General features: G+C 39.4%; 1 pseudogene; it reads left to right on the plus strand.

Annotated features, from left to right (window-relative positions):
* Positions 1-9936: 9936 nt before the first annotated feature.
* Positions 9937-10374, plus strand: LOC119000017 (histone H2A type 2-C-like; annotated as a pseudogene).
* Positions 10375-17453: the final 7079 nt, after the last annotated feature.

Raw genomic sequence — 17453 nt, forward strand, 5'->3', positions numbered from 1 at the left:
CCTACTCCGCCGCCATTTTCCCTCTTTGATCAATAAATTTTTTTAATTAAAAAAATAAATGCAAAATCTTTACCCCTACCAAAAACAAAACAAACAAAAACACACAGTTGACTCTTGACACTTAGCTACCAACCTCTGAGTAAGCATCTTATTGTCGTCAAGCCTCCAGGTTCTCATCTGGAAAGTGAGGCCATATTACTAACCTCACAGTGTTGTTACTAGAACGTCATGAGATAATATATTGAGAGTTTCAAGCACTGCATCTGGCCTATAATAGATGTTCAATAAATGTGGTAGTTTCTTCTCCCAAACAATGCTTGATCATTCCTACTTCCACTGGAAAGTTAAAAACATGGGGCAAGAAAATTAATACTAAAATTTTCAGGGAATGTGAATGTCTGAAGATTTTATTTACAATACTTTTTCTAGTTATATTACAGCTATGTGTTTTTCTGTTATTGTTGGAAGTCTGTAGGGTAAGTGGAGGCAGTCTGGCTTCCTCGCCCAGGTGTCTGGGTAACCAAGGGAAGCAGTGTTCCCATAGCCCCGGAGGGGCCTGATAACCAGGTTCCCATAGTCTTCAGACTGGGTCCGATAAACTGTTCCCATAACATGGAGTGGGCTCCCATGCTCAGAATTATGTTATGTTGTCTAATTTCTGGCATCTTGCTGGCTTTGCTCCCCTCTAGTACTTAAACAGGTAGGGACTCCCTGCTGGGGGCGATGATAATGACAGACACGCAAGGGGACAGGTGTCATGATGGGTGCCATGCTGGGGAGCAAGGGCCATGACATGAGACATGCAGATAGACATGCAGCTTGCAGCATGCATGGCTTGCCCACCTGTGAATAAAGGCATGCCAGACGTTCCAACGGCTCCGTGAATATTTTTCACTCTGGCTTTGAAGGGTGGCAACACAAAGTCAAGAACACAATTTGCAATTAAATTGGTGCATGGGTACTTGAAACTCAAAGACAACCACCCAAGGAAAACATGCCTCACTCTTTCACCCCTATTCCTCTGCACTTTAGTCCAAGTTTTTTCCTTTCCCAGACTTTTGTCATGTGCTCTGATCCTAGACTATAAATAGGTGGCATGTAAACGTAGACCCCCAGTACAGAAACATTTATAGTTTTTATTTGCATTACTTGTTCCTCTTATTCTTTCACCCTTCCTTTGCATGTTTCCAAAGCAGGTGGTGCGGTGAGCTCTCCTAGCACTTGTGAATATTGGGATCCATTCTGTTGTCAAAATCTTTGCAGCTGTCTAGTATTTTGTAATCCACTCTGAAAAATTAAATAGCTCCTAGTTTTTCATGTCAGCTGTGTTTTTGGTCTTAGAGATGATTGTGAGTGAAGGTCAAGGCTTGGTTGGACCATCTACTCCCTTTCCCATATGCCTTTAACAGGCACTGGGAAGTCAGATGCCTAGGACTGATAGAAACCAACCAGTTAATTCCTTTCTGTCTGGTGTTATGACTTTCCTCAAAGATGCTATTATTGATTCTGCTTCTAAGCATTGATTTGTCTTTGATTTTATATGATTTATCATTCCAATATGTGTGAATGTTTCCTAAGGGGATTTTTTTTGGTCTTTTTTTCCTTTGTGAATGATTCTTAAACAGTTTCAGACTTTTGAATGGGTCCCGGACTTTTCAGTTTCATGGACCAATAAAAAACAAAAAAATTGATGACTGAAATCATGTTGCCAACATTTTATTTTGCTGGGAAGAAAAAAGAATACCTGTTCTATGATCATTTCATAAAAGGACACTTTAACATCAAAGAAGCCATCTTGCTAAAGGACAGTTCCTTCAGTGGAATGCATTTAAAAAGAACTTGCTACATTGTCCTTTCTCTCTCTCTCTCTTTTTTTGCCTGGGACCAGTGAAAGTTTTTATAAAGACAGGCTGCCTAAGACCTCCATGCATAAGCTGTTGCCAGTTTGCTTTGAGCACTTTGTTACCTTTATTTTGTCAAGGTTGTTCCTGCCTGGCACTTCCCCTCCCATTCCAGCAGCGCTGGAAGACCTTTCCCTGCTGCAGAGGCTTCGCTGCCCTTGATCATCAATTCTGTTAGGCCGGATGTCAAAGGCGCTGATTGCAGAGAAAGCCCAGCGGAGGTGGCAGCTGTTAGCTCTGAGGAAACCAAACAGCTGTTTGCTGTCATTCAGGGCTGTCTCATCATTCATTGCGCACAAAGCTGGCTTTACAGTTCTCCTCCATCCTTGTTCTCACCCAGGCTAGGAGAACCCAGTGCCTTTCGTCTTGGTGTCATGATTCAAGGTCTTGCCATTTGTCTTGCTTCCCTTCAGGGCTTTCTATAAGTTTTTGTGTCACAGTCTGGAGCATGATCCAATGTCAAACACGAAATGTAGGTGCCCGTAGGACAAGAATTCTTACCCTTTTGGCTTTGATCAGATTTCCTTTCTGAATTGCAAGCACAGCCTCTACACAATGGGGAGGAAGGTGAGCCTCCGGTGTGGCTGAGCTCTCCCCTCAGAGAGGACATCTACCCCTCCTTTCAGTTCCATCTACCCCTCCCCCGAGAGCTGGCAGCTTCCTGTCATCCTTCACTCTCCTCCCGTAGTGCAAATAATCTGATCAAACTGCTCAGTGTAAGGAGTTAGGAGTGTCATTTCCCGCCTCCCAGAGGTTTTTACACACAGTGAGGTAGAAGAGAGCCCAGCTTTGGACCAAAGGATTCAATTCCAGCCCTGGCTGTGCTTGTTGCTGTGGGACTTGGGCACTTGATATAATTTCTCTGAGACTGTTCATTCATCAGCAAAACAAGAATGATAATAATATCTTTCCACAGGCTGGCTTGATGTAAACATGAAATGAGATCATGGGTGGTCAAATGCTTTATAATCTGAAAAGTGTTTTGATTATTTGCTAGTCTTTTTCTTGGGATGTAAATAGTAAAAACGTACCTGAGCTAACTTGAGTAGGGACTGGGTTTGACCAACCACACCTTTTATATAAGGTAAGACTGAAATTATCTGTTATCTGCCTTCCCTAATTAAGAGCTTTGATGGGCTGTGGAGAAAAACATCTATCACCTGGAGAAAAAAGCAACCCAGACATTAATAACAAGATTGCTCACCTTTATAGTTATTCTTATGCTAATGTATCCTTACATAATTCTCACCTAGTTTTATGAGAATAAATTTGCAGTTAGGAGAAACCAATGTGGCCTCTGAGGGCTAGAGTTACATACAGAACCCTGGAGAGCAGTAGCAAGAATTATCAGTCTGTTGCGGAAGAGCTGATATAGTGAGTCATTTATTGGTTTATACCCTGAGTTTGATGAGAATTAAGTGTACGTGGGGGGTGGGGAGATGAGGGGGCGCTCCTGAAGGCTGTTTTGACAGTGGGATGATTGAGATTCTAACAGTTTACATGTGGGTTGTGAAAAAATAACGGACAACAGGGGAATGAACTAGGTGCTGTAGGAACCCAAGGAGTGAGACTTCCAGAGGATTCCAAGAAGGCTTCCATGAGGGGTGACATTTGAGTTTTGAGTAATAAAGATGTGTGTGCCCTTGGCCAAGTAGCCGGTTGGTTGGAGCGTCAAACAAATACTCCACGGTTGTAGGTTCGATCCCCCATCAGGGCACATGCAAGAATCAACCAATGACTGCATAAATGAAGGAAACAACAAAACTTGTATTTCTCTCTCCCTCTCTCAAATCAATGAATAAAATTGTTAAATGCATGTGAAAGTTAATATCAACACCCTAATACCATAGAGTGTAAATTGTGAAACGTACAAAACACATACAAGCGCAGAAGATACCATGACAGACTTCTGTATATCTACTATCCAAATGCGATATGATAAGTTTTGTTTTAGATATTTTCCCTTAATTTTTAAAATTTTTGGAGTAAAAATGCAATAGTTACAGCTTAAATTCTATCATTCATCCCTTTATTTTTTCCTATCCAGAGGTAACATCTATCCTGAAATTGATGTGTACCACCACCCATATTTTGGAATACTCACCGCATAGGTAAGTGTGTACACATAGAACTGTCATATGTCCTTCACAGTACTCATGATTTTGAGATTTACTCACATCTGGATAGGTTGTTACCTCCCCTATTTCTGGAGGGGCTATAAACCAGTAATATAATAAACTTTCATATATATATATATATATATATATATATATATATATATATATATCATGTGCAATGGAAACAATATCTTCTAGAAATGGAGATTTTAAACCATTTCAAAGAAACTCTCACACTATGTTTTAATCATTTCAAGGAGATATTTTTCCAACCTGACAAATTGCTTTATTGCTTGAACACAAACCATAATACGAACCTTACAGTAACAAAGTACAAAAACAATCAGTACTTATTGAAGCCCCCTCTGTGCCAGGCACTGTTCCCTGTGGTTTACACGAGTGACTTCTTTATCACATTCGGTTTCTCCTGCTCTTTTTTTTCTTTATTTCAGCTTAATTTATATAACAAAAAACTTTGTCTCCAGTTAAAGGACTTTTCATGATAATAAAGTCCACCATCAATTTTTCTCCCATGGGTCATACTTTCTAAAAGTTATTATTGTGGTAAAACACATAACAAAAAATTTACTATTTTAACCATTTGTAAATATGCAATGCAGCAGTATTGACTACATGTACATTGTTGTATAACAAATCTCTAGAGATTTTCATCTTGCAAAACTGAAACTCTATACCCATTAAATGACAGCGCCACATTGTCCCCTCCTGGTAACCACATTCTGACTTTTGTTTCTATGCACTTGACTGATATAAGTGGAATCATGTAGTATTTGTCCTTTTGTGACAGGCTTATGTCACTTAACATAACATCCTCAAAGTGCACCCATGTTATAGTATATGACAGGATTTCTTTCTTTTTTAAAAAATTAAGTATATTTTATTGATTATGTTATTACAGTTGTCCCATTTTTTCTCTCCTCTATTCCCCTCTGCTCTGTAACCCCCTCCTACCAACATCGGCCCCCCCGACTTAGTTTATATCTGTGGGCTGTATGTATAAGTTTTTTGGCTTCTCCATTTCCTATACTATTCTTAACATCCCCCTGTCTATTTTGTACCTACCAGTTCTATTTCTTATTCCATCTACCTTTCTCCCTGCATTTCATTCTTTTTTTCTTCTTTTTTCTTCATATTATTCAAGGCTGAATAATAATACATTTTGTTTATCCATTCATCTGTCACTGGATGTTTGGGCTGCTTCCACCTCTTAGCCATTGTGAATAATGCTGCAAGAAATGTGAGTGCACAAGCATCTCTTCAAGATCCTGTTTTTTAATTCTTTGGACATATTAGCCAGAAATGAGATTGCTGGATCATGTGATAGTTCTTCTAATTTTTTGAGAAATCTCCACACTGTTTTTTATTGTAGCTGCACCATTTTCTATTGTCACCAAAGATGCACAATGATTCAATTTTTTCCACATCCCCACTACCACTTATTATTTTATGTTTGTTTGTTTCTTTGTCTTTCTTTTTGGCTAGCTGGCATCTTATGGATATGAGGTGATATGACATTGTGGTTTTGATCTGCATTTTCTTCATGATTAGTGACCTTGAGTATTTTTGCATATGCTTTTCTTTCTTAGTTCTACTTCAGCTTTAGTATTTTATTATATTTTAAAATTTGCTTTCCAATTACAGTTTACATTCAATGGTAGTTGATATTAGTTTCAAGAGTACAGCACAATTGTTAGATAGTCATATATTTACAGACTGATCCTTCAATATTTCCAGGACCCACCTGGCACCATATATAGTTATTACAACATTATTGACTATATTTTTATGCTGTACTTTACATCCCCGTGACTATTTTCTAACTACCAATTTGTACTTCTTTTTGGCCATTTGCTTGTCGTACTTGGAGAAACGTCTGTTCAAGTGTTTTGTCCATTTTTAATTGGGCCACTGATTTATCTATATATTATGCATTTAACCCCTTGTCTGAGAGTGTCTTATGTGCATATGTTTCTCCCATTCTGTGGGTTGCCTTTTTACTCTGTTGTTTCCTTTTTGCATAGAAGAAACTCATTGGGTGCATATGAGAGTTCTCATTTCATCGTATCCTAGACAGTGCTGGCTAGTGCCAGGTTTTTCCCCTTGTTCCTCACATTTTATAGACTGTGAAAGTCTTGGAACTGGGACAGAAACAGTTCTAGAACCTAAGACTCCTCAACCCAGCGCTCAGTAATTAGTGTAAATAATAACCATTTATGGTCTTTTACCTCCACTTTCTACAAAATTTTCAGAGACATTTTAAGATAATTGCCAAAGTTGTGGGCCTGAAGTTTTGCCTTTGCCCTGATAATCCCTCTCGCCCCAAGTCTGTTAAAAAGGGGGTACAGCCAGTGTTACATCTCAAAAGCCTCCTGAAAAACGTGACTACTTATCTTGTGTTTTTCTAAGTGTGTGTGGAGAATAAGGCAGAGTGTTGGGGTGAAATTATATACTGTTATTCAGAAAGTCTACTTTCTAAATAGGGTACTTTGAGACATGGGTAAAATTGAAGGAATAGTTGAATCAAAAAAGGTTCATCAAAATGGGCCCAGTTTTTAGTAATGCAACTAAGGAGGAGGGTCACTGGGACAGAGAAGCTGCACAATTTAAATCTGGGAGGTTGATTTGATTCTGCTATTATGAAAATGGAGTGCTTGTGTAGATCAGCGTACTTCTATGCAAAGTATACAGCATTCTATGGAACTCATTATTCAAAAGTAATATAAAAAGAAATTTTCTTTCCTTTATCTTTGCCTCAGAGGATTTTCTCTTAGCTGAAGGGTCTGAAAGGATAGGTATTTACACAAGTTAATAGGCACAAATTAAAAAGCTTAGGTCTTTTCCCTGAGGAACACCCAGCCTGGAATTAGGCCTTGCATTTATGAGTGATGCAGAGAGACACCCGGGAAAAGGGCAGCATGATGGGTGGGTCTCATGCCACACTCCATGAAGCTCTCCTTTACTTAACCCAGACCTAGGTTTGTTTACTTGAACGCTGATTAACCTTTAAGCCTTAGCGTCCTCAACTGAAAATGAGGATACTAATTCTGACTTCTCAGGACTGTTGTAACAATTAAAAGAGATAATGCATTTGAAGTGCTTAGCATATAGGAAGCACTTGATAAATACCACTTCTTATTTGTTTATACACTCTCTGAATTCTTAAAAAGGCTTTTTCGTGGAGTGTTTCATAATTTAGTAGCTATTTGCATACTGTCTTGGGTAGTTTGCTACAGTTTCTTCCAAGTTAATTGCGTCTTTTTTATGGATCATAGATCTTATGAAGGAGGCGCTATCTTAATGATATTCATATGTAAACCTGCCCCTTTACAGTGTACAAACATATCCGCAGATTTTCTTTTCCATGTCTTTAGAATCTACCAGTTGTCCAGCCACAGCTGAACATAGATGAAGCACTCTACGATATGCATGAAGCGATTGATGGCTCTTTGTCAAGAAGATGAATCCCTTTCAGAAGTGAATTCAATGATGGGGAATCAGAGAGTTTCACATTAAAGAAAAAGAACAATGCATTTAAAAGCACCTTAAAAGAAAGCTTCTTGCTTTGAGAAATTTTAGACTGCTAGATTAAATTAAAAAGCTTATGAATCCTTAATGGGAGCACTCTAGTGAAGTTAAAAAGTACCTGTGACACATTGTTCCTTTTTTCTTTTTAATATATTTTATTGATTATGCCATTACAGTTGTCCCATTTCCCCCCTTCATTCTCCTCCACCCTGCACACCCCCTCCCTCACCATTCCCCCCTTTAGTTTATGTCCATGTGTCTCAAGTTCTTTAGATTCTATATTTCCCATACTATTCTTGACCTCCCCCCTGTCTATTTTCTACCTATCATCTATGCTACTTATTCTCTGTACCTTCTCCCTCCTTCACCTCTTCCCATTTTCCTGTTGCTAACCCTCCATGTGATCTCCATTTCTATGGTTCCGCTCCTGATCTAGCTGTCTTCTTAGTTTGCTTTTGTTTTAGGTGTGGTTGTTAATAACTGTGAGTTTGCTGTCCTGTCAATGTTCATATTTTTTATCTTTTTTTTCTTAGATAAGTCCCTTTAACATTTCATATAATAAGGGCTTGGTGATGGTGAACTCCTTGAATTTGACCTTATCTGAGAAGCACTTTATCTGCCCTTCCATTCTAAAGATAAGCTTTGCTGGATAGAGCAATCTTGGATGTAGGTCTTTGGATTTCATGACTTGGAATACTTCTTTCCAGCCCCTTCTTGCCTGTAAGGTCTCTTTTGAGAAATCAGCTGACAGTCTGATGGGAAGTTCTTTGTAGGTGAGTGTCCCCTTATCTCTTGCTGCTTCTAGGATTCTCTCCTTCATTTTAGTCTTGGCTAATGTAATTATGATGTGCCCTGGTGTGTTCCTTCTTGGGTCCAACTTCTTTGGGACTCTCTGAGCTTCCTGGAAAGACTTTCCATTGCCAGTCTGGGGAAGTTCTCCTTTATTATTTGTTCAAATAAGTTTTCTACTTGTGGCTGTTCCTCTTCCCCTTCTGGTACCCCTATAATTCGGATGTTGGAACGTTTAAAGATGTCCTGGAGGTTCCTAAGCCTCTCCTCATTTTTTTGAATTGTTGTTTCTTCATCCCTTTCTGTTTGGTCATTTTTTTCTTCCTTCTGGTCCACTCAATTGATTTTAGTCCCAGTTTCCTTCCCATCACTATTGTTTCCCTGTGCATTTTGCTTCATTTCACTTAGTGAAGCCTTCACTTTTTCATCTAATTTGTGACTAAAATCAACCAGTTCTGTGAGCACCCTGATCACCAGTATTTTGAACTGTGCATTTGATAGGCTGGCTATCTCTTGGTCACTTAGAAGTATTGACTCTGGAGCTTTGAGCTGTTCTCCTTGAGCCATAATGTTTTGGTCTGTTTGTGCCTGTTACATGTGAGGGGTGGAGCCTTAAGTGTTCACCAGGGCAGGACGACCCAGTTGCTGATGTGTGATGCCGTATGTGGGGGCAGGGTCAGAGAGGAGCAATGGCATTTGTTCTAATCTTTCTTGGATTTCAGTCCCCTCTGCTGCTTTTTGCAAGCAATCCGGGCCCCTCTGGTGCCAGCTCCTGGGTGTGTGGGACTGTGCACCCTCCAGGACCCTGTAGGTCTCTCCAACAAACTCTCTGTGAGCCTGGGAGCTTCTCCCAGCACCTCGACCCCATAAGTTTTCCCAATTGGTGCTTTTAGGCTCTATCTAATTCCTGTTGCTGGGGTCCTAGCCTTTGTGGTCTGTCTCACTGCTCACTCCTTGGCCTGGTTTATGTGAGTGTGAATGTGTGACTGTGGTCAGCCAGCTACCTTGTGCCCCTTCTGGGTTGGCCTGTTGCCACCCCATGCCTGGGATTGGCCAACCACAGCTTGTGTGCCTGGGTTGGTGTGGCCAGTTTTTCCTGCGCGATCCTGCTCCACCAGCCGCTGACTCCGCCCCTCTTACTGGTCTGGCTGAATGGTTTGTTGTCGGACTTCCCTACAGTCCAATTTTCTGTGTTTTGGTTGCATTTTTTTTTTTACTAAAATTTTGTTGTCTTTAAACTTGGTTTTGCGAGGAGGCACAGTGTCTCCACCTATGCCTCCATCTTGTCCGGAAGTTACTACAGGTTTTTTGAAGAAAAATAGAAAAGGTCACCTCCCTGAAGAGGCTTTTTCTGCAGACTCAGTTGAAATTAGCTCCTGTCTCCTAGCCCCTTGACTGGCTTTTCTTATCTAAGCACTGTCCCTTATTGTATTTATAATAGTATGTAATTATTCCTTTTCGTTGCCTTGTTTATGTTTGTCTTCTCTAGACAGTAAGCTTCATGAACACAGAAGTTATGTCTCTTCCCACATGTTAGCCCTAACTCACCATAACACATAATAAATGCTCAATAAAAACTTACTGCTGAATCCTGTTTGGCAACAAGATTCCGGGTTTTAAAGGATATAACCTTACTTCCAGTCATGTACAGTTGTGGGAAGCAAGGAGGCAAAGCTCGTGCCAAGGCCAAGTCCCGCTCTTCCCCAGCCGGCCTCCAGTTCGCCTGGACAGACCGCATCGCCTGCTGCACAAACACAACTACTACAGCAGGTGGGGCCCGGTGACGTGCTTCCTGACTGCGGAGATCCTGGAGCTGGTGGGTAACGCCATGCGATGCAAGACACACATCATCCCTCTCACCTCCAGCTGGCTACCCACAATGATGAGTTGCTTAAGAAACTGCTGGGCAAAGTCACCATCGCCTGAGGTGGCATTTTGCCTAACATCCAGGCCATTCTATTATCAAAGAAAACCTAAAGCCACAAGGCCAAACGTGAATAAATGCTGACAAAGTAAAAAAAACCAAAACAAACAAAAACTTATTGCTGTCAAATTTTGAATAAATTGCAGTAATCCTAGTAGCATCAATCACTACAATCTTATAATACTTCAACATCTAGAAATGTTGGGGAATTATATTAGGACATGATAATTTGCATAATAATGTATTTGGCTACTTTAAAAGGTTTGCAACTTAGGTTTTGTGAACTGTCCCAGGATTCTCACAATAACTCATTGTTAACTTAGATCAAAATGAGATATTAGAGAACTAAAGGAATCATTAGAATGCATAACTTAGTAAATTAATAGTTATTTGGTGTCTATTATTCAGGTAATAGCTAACTGGTGCACATTATTTAGGTAATGCAATCTACAGTATAATAATTTTATCAAGAGTTATGCAGGAAGAGGACAGCATGGCTGCATATTTCAAGTGTACTTTTAGGATTTGCAGTTCTAGGGATAGATGCCTATATTTCCTTGGACAACTTTTGTTTTATCTTTTTTGTGGGGGTGGGGTTACAGGGAAAGGAGGCTGTGTGGGATTCCTATTGCATGCCAAGAAAATAGCAAAGATGAAAGAATTTGGGTGTAGAAGTCTTTATACCTTCCTGACAATGGATCTCCACCATCTTCCTTTTCTACTCTTCCCTCCCCTCTTCCCTTTCTCCCACCTTCTCTTCCTTTAGTTGTCATATTGCCTTAATGTCCTCCAATCTGTGACAGGTTCTCAGTCTTGTCTTTCATGGCTTTGACACTTTTGAATAGTAATTGTCAGATATTTTATGGAAGGTCTCTCAATTTGGGCTTGTCTGATGTTTTCTCACTAAAAGATGAAGACTATGAATTTGGGGGAAGAATTCCATGGGGGTAATGTGCTACCCTCTTGTCACATTATTTGGGGCACATGATATCGACATGACTTATGTCTGGTGATGTTAACCTTGATGACATGGTTTAGGTGGTATCTGCTAGGTTTCTCTGCTGGGAAGTTGTTTTTTCTATACTCTATTCATTAGAAGTGTGTCTTTTCATCCTCAGCTTTATTGAAATATAATTGACAAATAAAAATTATATATCTTTATGGTGTATAACATGATGCTTTGATATATGTATGCGGGAGTGGGCAAAAGTAGGTTTACAGTTGTATGTGACACAGAATTTATTCTTATATTATTTATTATTTATTAATTATTGTATTGTTTTCCATACAAACAACTGTAAACCTACTTTTGCCCACCCTTGTGTTTGTGAAATAATTACCACAATCAAACTTTTTAGCATATCCATCACCTTGCAGAGTTATCCTTTTTTCTGTGATGAGGACATTTAAGATTTACTTCCTTAGCAAATTTCAAATATACAATACAACATTATTAGTGGTGGTCACCATGCAGAATATTAGATCTCCAGAACCTATTGACCTGCGTAACTCAGACTTTGTACCCGTTGACAAACATCTCTCTTACTTCACCCACCATGTCTGAGAAACCACCATTCTGTTGTCTGCTCCTGCGAGTGTGACTCTTTTAGAGTTCACCTATAAGTGATATCATGCAGTATTTTTCTCTCTGTGTCTGCCTTATTTCAATTAGCACATATATTGTCCATGTTCATTTATGTTGTAGTGTGATGGGATTTCTTTTTTTTTTTTTAGTTAAGACCTTTTTTTTTACAGCATTTTAAAGTTCATAGCAAAATTGAGGGGAAGATATAAAGATTTTCCATATACCCTCAACCTGGCACATTCATAGTTTCCTCCATTATCAAAATTCCTCACCAAAGTGGTACACTCATTACAACTGATGAGCCAACATTAACACGTTGTAATCACTGAAACTCTATAATTATCCTAAAGTTTCACTGTTGGGGTTGTGTGTTCTGTGGGTTTGGACAAATGCAGATGATATGTATCCATCATTGTGATATCATATGAAGTATTTTCACTGCCCTGAAAATCCTCTGTACCCCTTCCTTCTATTCATCTTCTTCCCACCTCCAGCCTCCACACACTGACTGATTTTTACTGTCTCCATAGCTTTATTTTTTCCAGAATGCCAGGTAGTTGGGATCATAGAATGCATAGCCTTTTCATATTGACTTCTTTCACTTAGGAATATTTCTTTAAGGCTTCTCTCTGTCTTTTAATGCTTGACAGCTCATTTCTTTTTAGGGATAAATAATATTCCATTGGCTGGATGTACCATGCTATATTGAAGGACATCATGGTTGCTTCCAAGATTTGAGAGTTATGAATAAAGTTCCTGTAAATATCCTCTGATGTGGATCCTGGCCTGCAGGATCTGTATGTGTTGTTGCTATGAACAAATACACAGACTATAGAAATCCTGTGGTGAAAAAAGGATGGTGTGGCCTCTCTCGATGAGGGTGAGAGGGCCCCAGCCCCTGCCTGGACAAGCTTTTATTGCTTTTCTGGGTACATTACATCAAGGGCAGTTCTCATTTACTATGCATAGTTTCGCTGCAGGGGATTGCCTTTTATAGATAACAAAGGAAAGAATGTTGCTAATTGCTTCAAAGAGAAGGATGTTGCAGACCAAGGGGAAGGGTTGTTGAACTGGTTACACTACATACTTGGGAGGTTTAGCTCAGATTTTAGAAAGGTACAGTAAGCCCTTTTTGCCTCAATTCAGGGTGAGGGAGTTTTAGCAAAAGCAAGCCTCACAGGGGCCTAGGTACAATGCAGGCCTGATTCCCCATGGGAAAATCTATCTGTGGGTGTGGTCCTGTGTGATGACTCGCTCCCCACTGGTTTTCCACATGAGTGCTGAGCTACATTTCCAAACCATGTGAAATGTTTCCCTACAATCCATGTTCAGGCTTTTGTTTGGACATAACTTTTCAATTCCTTTAGGTAAATACCAAGGAGCATGATTGCTGGGTCAGATAAGAGTATTTTTACTTTTGTAAGAAGTTGCCAAACTGTCTTTCCAAGTCGCCATACCATTTTGCATTTCCACCAGCAGTGAATGAGAGTTCCTGTCGCTTCACATCGTTGTCAGCATTTGGTGTTGTCAGAGTTCTGATTTTGGCCATTCTAGTAAGTGTGATTTTCTTTTTTTTTTTTTCAAGGCTGAAATATATATATATATATATATATATATATATATATATTCTATTTATTCATTCATTGATGGACACTTATGTTGCAGCTGTTGTGTACAATGCTGCAATGAACATGGGAATGTAGATATCTCTTTGAGATACTGATTTCACTTTCTTTGAATCTACATTCAGAAGTGGGATTGCTGGGTCATATGATAATTCTCTTTTTTTTTTTTTGAGGAATCACCATAATATTTTTTCTATGGCTGTATCAATACAAATATATTTGGCTTTTTTTTTGCTCAAAGGTTTAGTGGTTGATTAATTTAGTTTCCAAACTCATGGGATTTATGGAAGCTATCCTTTTGTTAAAATTTCCAATTTCATTGTAAAATTGGAGAGTACATAGTTTGTATCCTATTGATTTTTTTCAGAATTTATTGAAGTTTCTCTGTGACTTAATCCATAATCCATTTGTGTTTGAGGTATGCTTGAAATGAATCTGTTTTTCTCCATGGCTCAATTTCCACGTACATGAAGCAGGAAAAGCCGAAATAACTCCTTTAGGTTGTGTTTTGAAGGTTGCACAGCTAAGACTAAATTGAAAGGCAGAAAAATACTACACTCATTCTTCTAGTTTTATGACTCTTTCTTTTGCAGACTGGCAAAGGGTATATGTTAGTGCAAGTAAGCATCATAGGGGAGAGATAAAAAGGGAAATATCTGTCCATCTGTCCTTCCTGAAAATGTATTGGTTACCACTGGGTAACAGGTGCTTAGTCATCTGTGGGAGCAGAGTTCCAGCCTACAGAGAGGGACAGGACAGAGTGGAGCAGTGACCACCTGTGATGGCGATTCTGATCTGTTGTGGATTCCTTCGGGGCCTGTTGTCCTCAGCCATTTATCATATTTTTCAGACTATAAGATGCACACTCCCCCCCCCCAATTTGGGAGGAATAATGGTTGTTAATGCTGCTGTTGAGTTCTGTTTACATTTACATTGGTGAAATACTATGTTATTTATGTTATTAAATATTTTAGCACATTTTTTCCTTCCAAAGTTTTTTCCTATTTTCCTCTAAAACCTAGATGCGTCTTATGGTCTGAAAAATAGGGTATATAAGGAAAGCTGGACTTTGGGTGTGCTTCTCAGAAGTATCATTGCACACTAGAATGGGCGGTGGTCCTCCAACAGACTCATTGATGGCAGTGGCTAATCAGTCAGAGAGCCAGCCTGGCCACTGAGGAGGCAGCAGGGATGCTCATCTAAATCTGCCATAGAAAGAGGATTTGGATGGTCAGGGGTTTCACCTTATGAATTTAATTCAGATCTTTAATCCTAACCTCTCAGGCTGTTCACCACAAGGACTGTATGCCCCTTGGTTCCTGCACTAATTCTTCTCATGCTGTCTCATTCACTTTTCCTCTGTTCTGTGAATTCTCATGGAACTCACTCTATGCTCTTCATCTTCCCCTGGATGTCATCATCAATATCACTTTCTATTTCCCAGAATATCTAAAGCCTTTCCAAATACAACAAATCATCAAGAAATGTTTTAACCTAGGTACTTTTTATACAGGTGTTTTTTGTGCTATTTGTTTGAACTTTCCTGTATGTTGGAAAATTATCAAAATTTACTTTGCAGTTGGAACAATATGTTTTTTTCCTCCCCCAAAAGTCAGGAACCTAAGCTATTGTCAGTATCACAAGAGGTCTGCACATTGTCTGCATAAAGACAGAGAATGTTGCTAATACCTGTCCACATACAGACGTCTTATCCGGGAAAGGACAGCAATTCCAGGATGAAAGAAAATGGAGAGAGTGAAGAGACTACCTGGAAGTTGAGAGTATCAAGAGAGGGAGGTGGCACCAGAATGATTTGGCAATATTTTGGGCTGTCATTAGAACAACAGATTCTTCACGAGGGCTGTGGGGTGTGCTATGTACTGGAAATAACATGAAACCAGAGACAACTGGTCAGAATTTGGGTTTTGCTATATGGGTATATTAACTATGAGATTTTGGCTAAGACACTTGCCACGTTGATTCCACGCTCCTCACATATGTAAAATGCTTGTTATAAAATTAATACCTGCCACTCATGTAAAAATATTATATAGTAAAATGGTAGATTGGTGTAACAATACTTTAAACAGGTTACAAAAATTAGAAGGTTTTGAGGTGTGAGCTTTAGAATTGCTTTCCACTGGTTTGTTTACAAAGATATTTCGTCTCCCACTAAAGATGTGGGTCATGAAAACCTCTATGGAAATAATGATAGTTAAGGAGTTGTGTGTTCTTTTGGTTGTTGTTGTTACTATCAACAAATTTTAAGCAGTATATATGAATTTCTGTATATCCTATCCAATTGATTTGAAAGTGAATCAAAAATATATTTATTGACTGACTCATTTAATAAAGGAATTTCATAAAGGAATTTGAGTAAAGAACCTCAATTTAATGTTTTTGTATCTTTTTACATTTGGATCACGCATTTGTTTTGGCTTCCAAATTAAAAATGTGGTGAACTCACTTGTTGTGACCTAGACCTATCACTCAGTATTATAGTACCAGCCCCTCTCTCTTTTTAGCATACCTTTCTGTTCTTCAGCATTTGGAAAACTCCAAACTACACATTCCAGACACCTTTGCTTGGTAACGTTCAATATGCTAATTGTTTTACCAACTGCATATTAGGAGAGGACCAAATAAACCCCTGGTATTTAATAATAAAAAGTCGTGTATTTATTCTTACATGTTTAAACTTCAGTCACCTTCAAACTAGTCCCCATTTGATACAACACATCTATCAAGATATTTTTTCCACTGCTCAAAACAGTTTTTGAACTCCTTGATTTTGATGCCTTTTAGAGCTTCTGCCACTTTTTATTTCACCTCTTCCACAGCAGCAAAATGTTTCCTTCTGAGGACTTTTTTCATCAGAGAAAACAAACAAACAAAAAAACTGCTGGGGTGAGATGGGGTGAATAGGGAGGGTGGGGCACAGGGGTCATGCTGTTATTGGTCAAAAACTGCTTAACACTTTGCTGTGTGGGCAGGTGCACTGGTAAATCACACTTCATGAAATGGGCAAATGCATTTGAAAGACTCAAAAAAATCACTGAAGCCTAATGCAGCCTCTCACAATACCACCAGCTGGTGCACTGACACAGGTGAGTTCCTAGAACACTCACTTAGCAAGGGAAGCCTGTACTACAACGGGCCCAACCCTCCAGAAGATAATTCAGGTTTTTGAGGGGGTCCTCCCTCACACATCAGAGTAAGTTTGCAAATTCTTTTTTGATGCTGCTGGCAAATACAGCTGTGGAGACCTTGTTTTTTTCTGCAGCAGTGTTTCATTGCCCAGTCTGTCAGTGTTGAGAAGGCTGGAACTGTGTGGTAGTGGCTTCTGGACTCCATCTTCCTGGTTGTGCCCATGGGCCAGTTTGCCACTGTTGTTTAGGAAGTTATGTTTGTGTGCCAGACCTTTTCCAGTCTTTCCAATGATTGTGAATGTACCCAATTCACCTCCATGAAAAATTCCTTTCTTTCTGGAGTAGCTAGCTGATCACTGGAACTGAGTCCTAACTGATTGACTTGCAGATGTTTTGTGAGCAGGAACCTTGTGATATAAAAAAAATGACCTTACATTTTTTGAGGGAAACATGATAAATAAGTAGAAGTTTTAGTAAGATGGTGATAGTGCTACAGATAAAACTTGGAAAAGACCATAGGAGTGCAGGAGATGGATTTGGCAATTTTAAATAAAGTGGTCATGTAAGGCTTCGCTGATAAAATGTCTTTTGAGACTTATTGTTTCAATTACGTGCAAAGCCATGGTGGAGTTACTGTGTTAAAAATGCAATTACCCAATTACTTTTTTTCCTTAGATACCTCCCCGCCCACTAAATAATGCTACTTTTCATCTCCAGCCAGCTACATTGTTTACCCACAACAAACATGGCAGCAAAGGCTTCGGCCCGACACTTGAGGGCTCAATAAGGATAGCTGCAGCACTTCCTGTCTTTGCCC

The sequence above is a fragment of the Sturnira hondurensis genome, unplaced genomic scaffold, assembly GCF_014824575.4.
Source record: "Sturnira hondurensis isolate 20B ecotype Veracruz unplaced genomic scaffold, ASM1482457v3 Scaffold0015509, whole genome shotgun sequence".
Lineage (NCBI taxonomy): Eukaryota > Metazoa > Chordata > Mammalia > Chiroptera > Phyllostomidae > Sturnira > Sturnira hondurensis.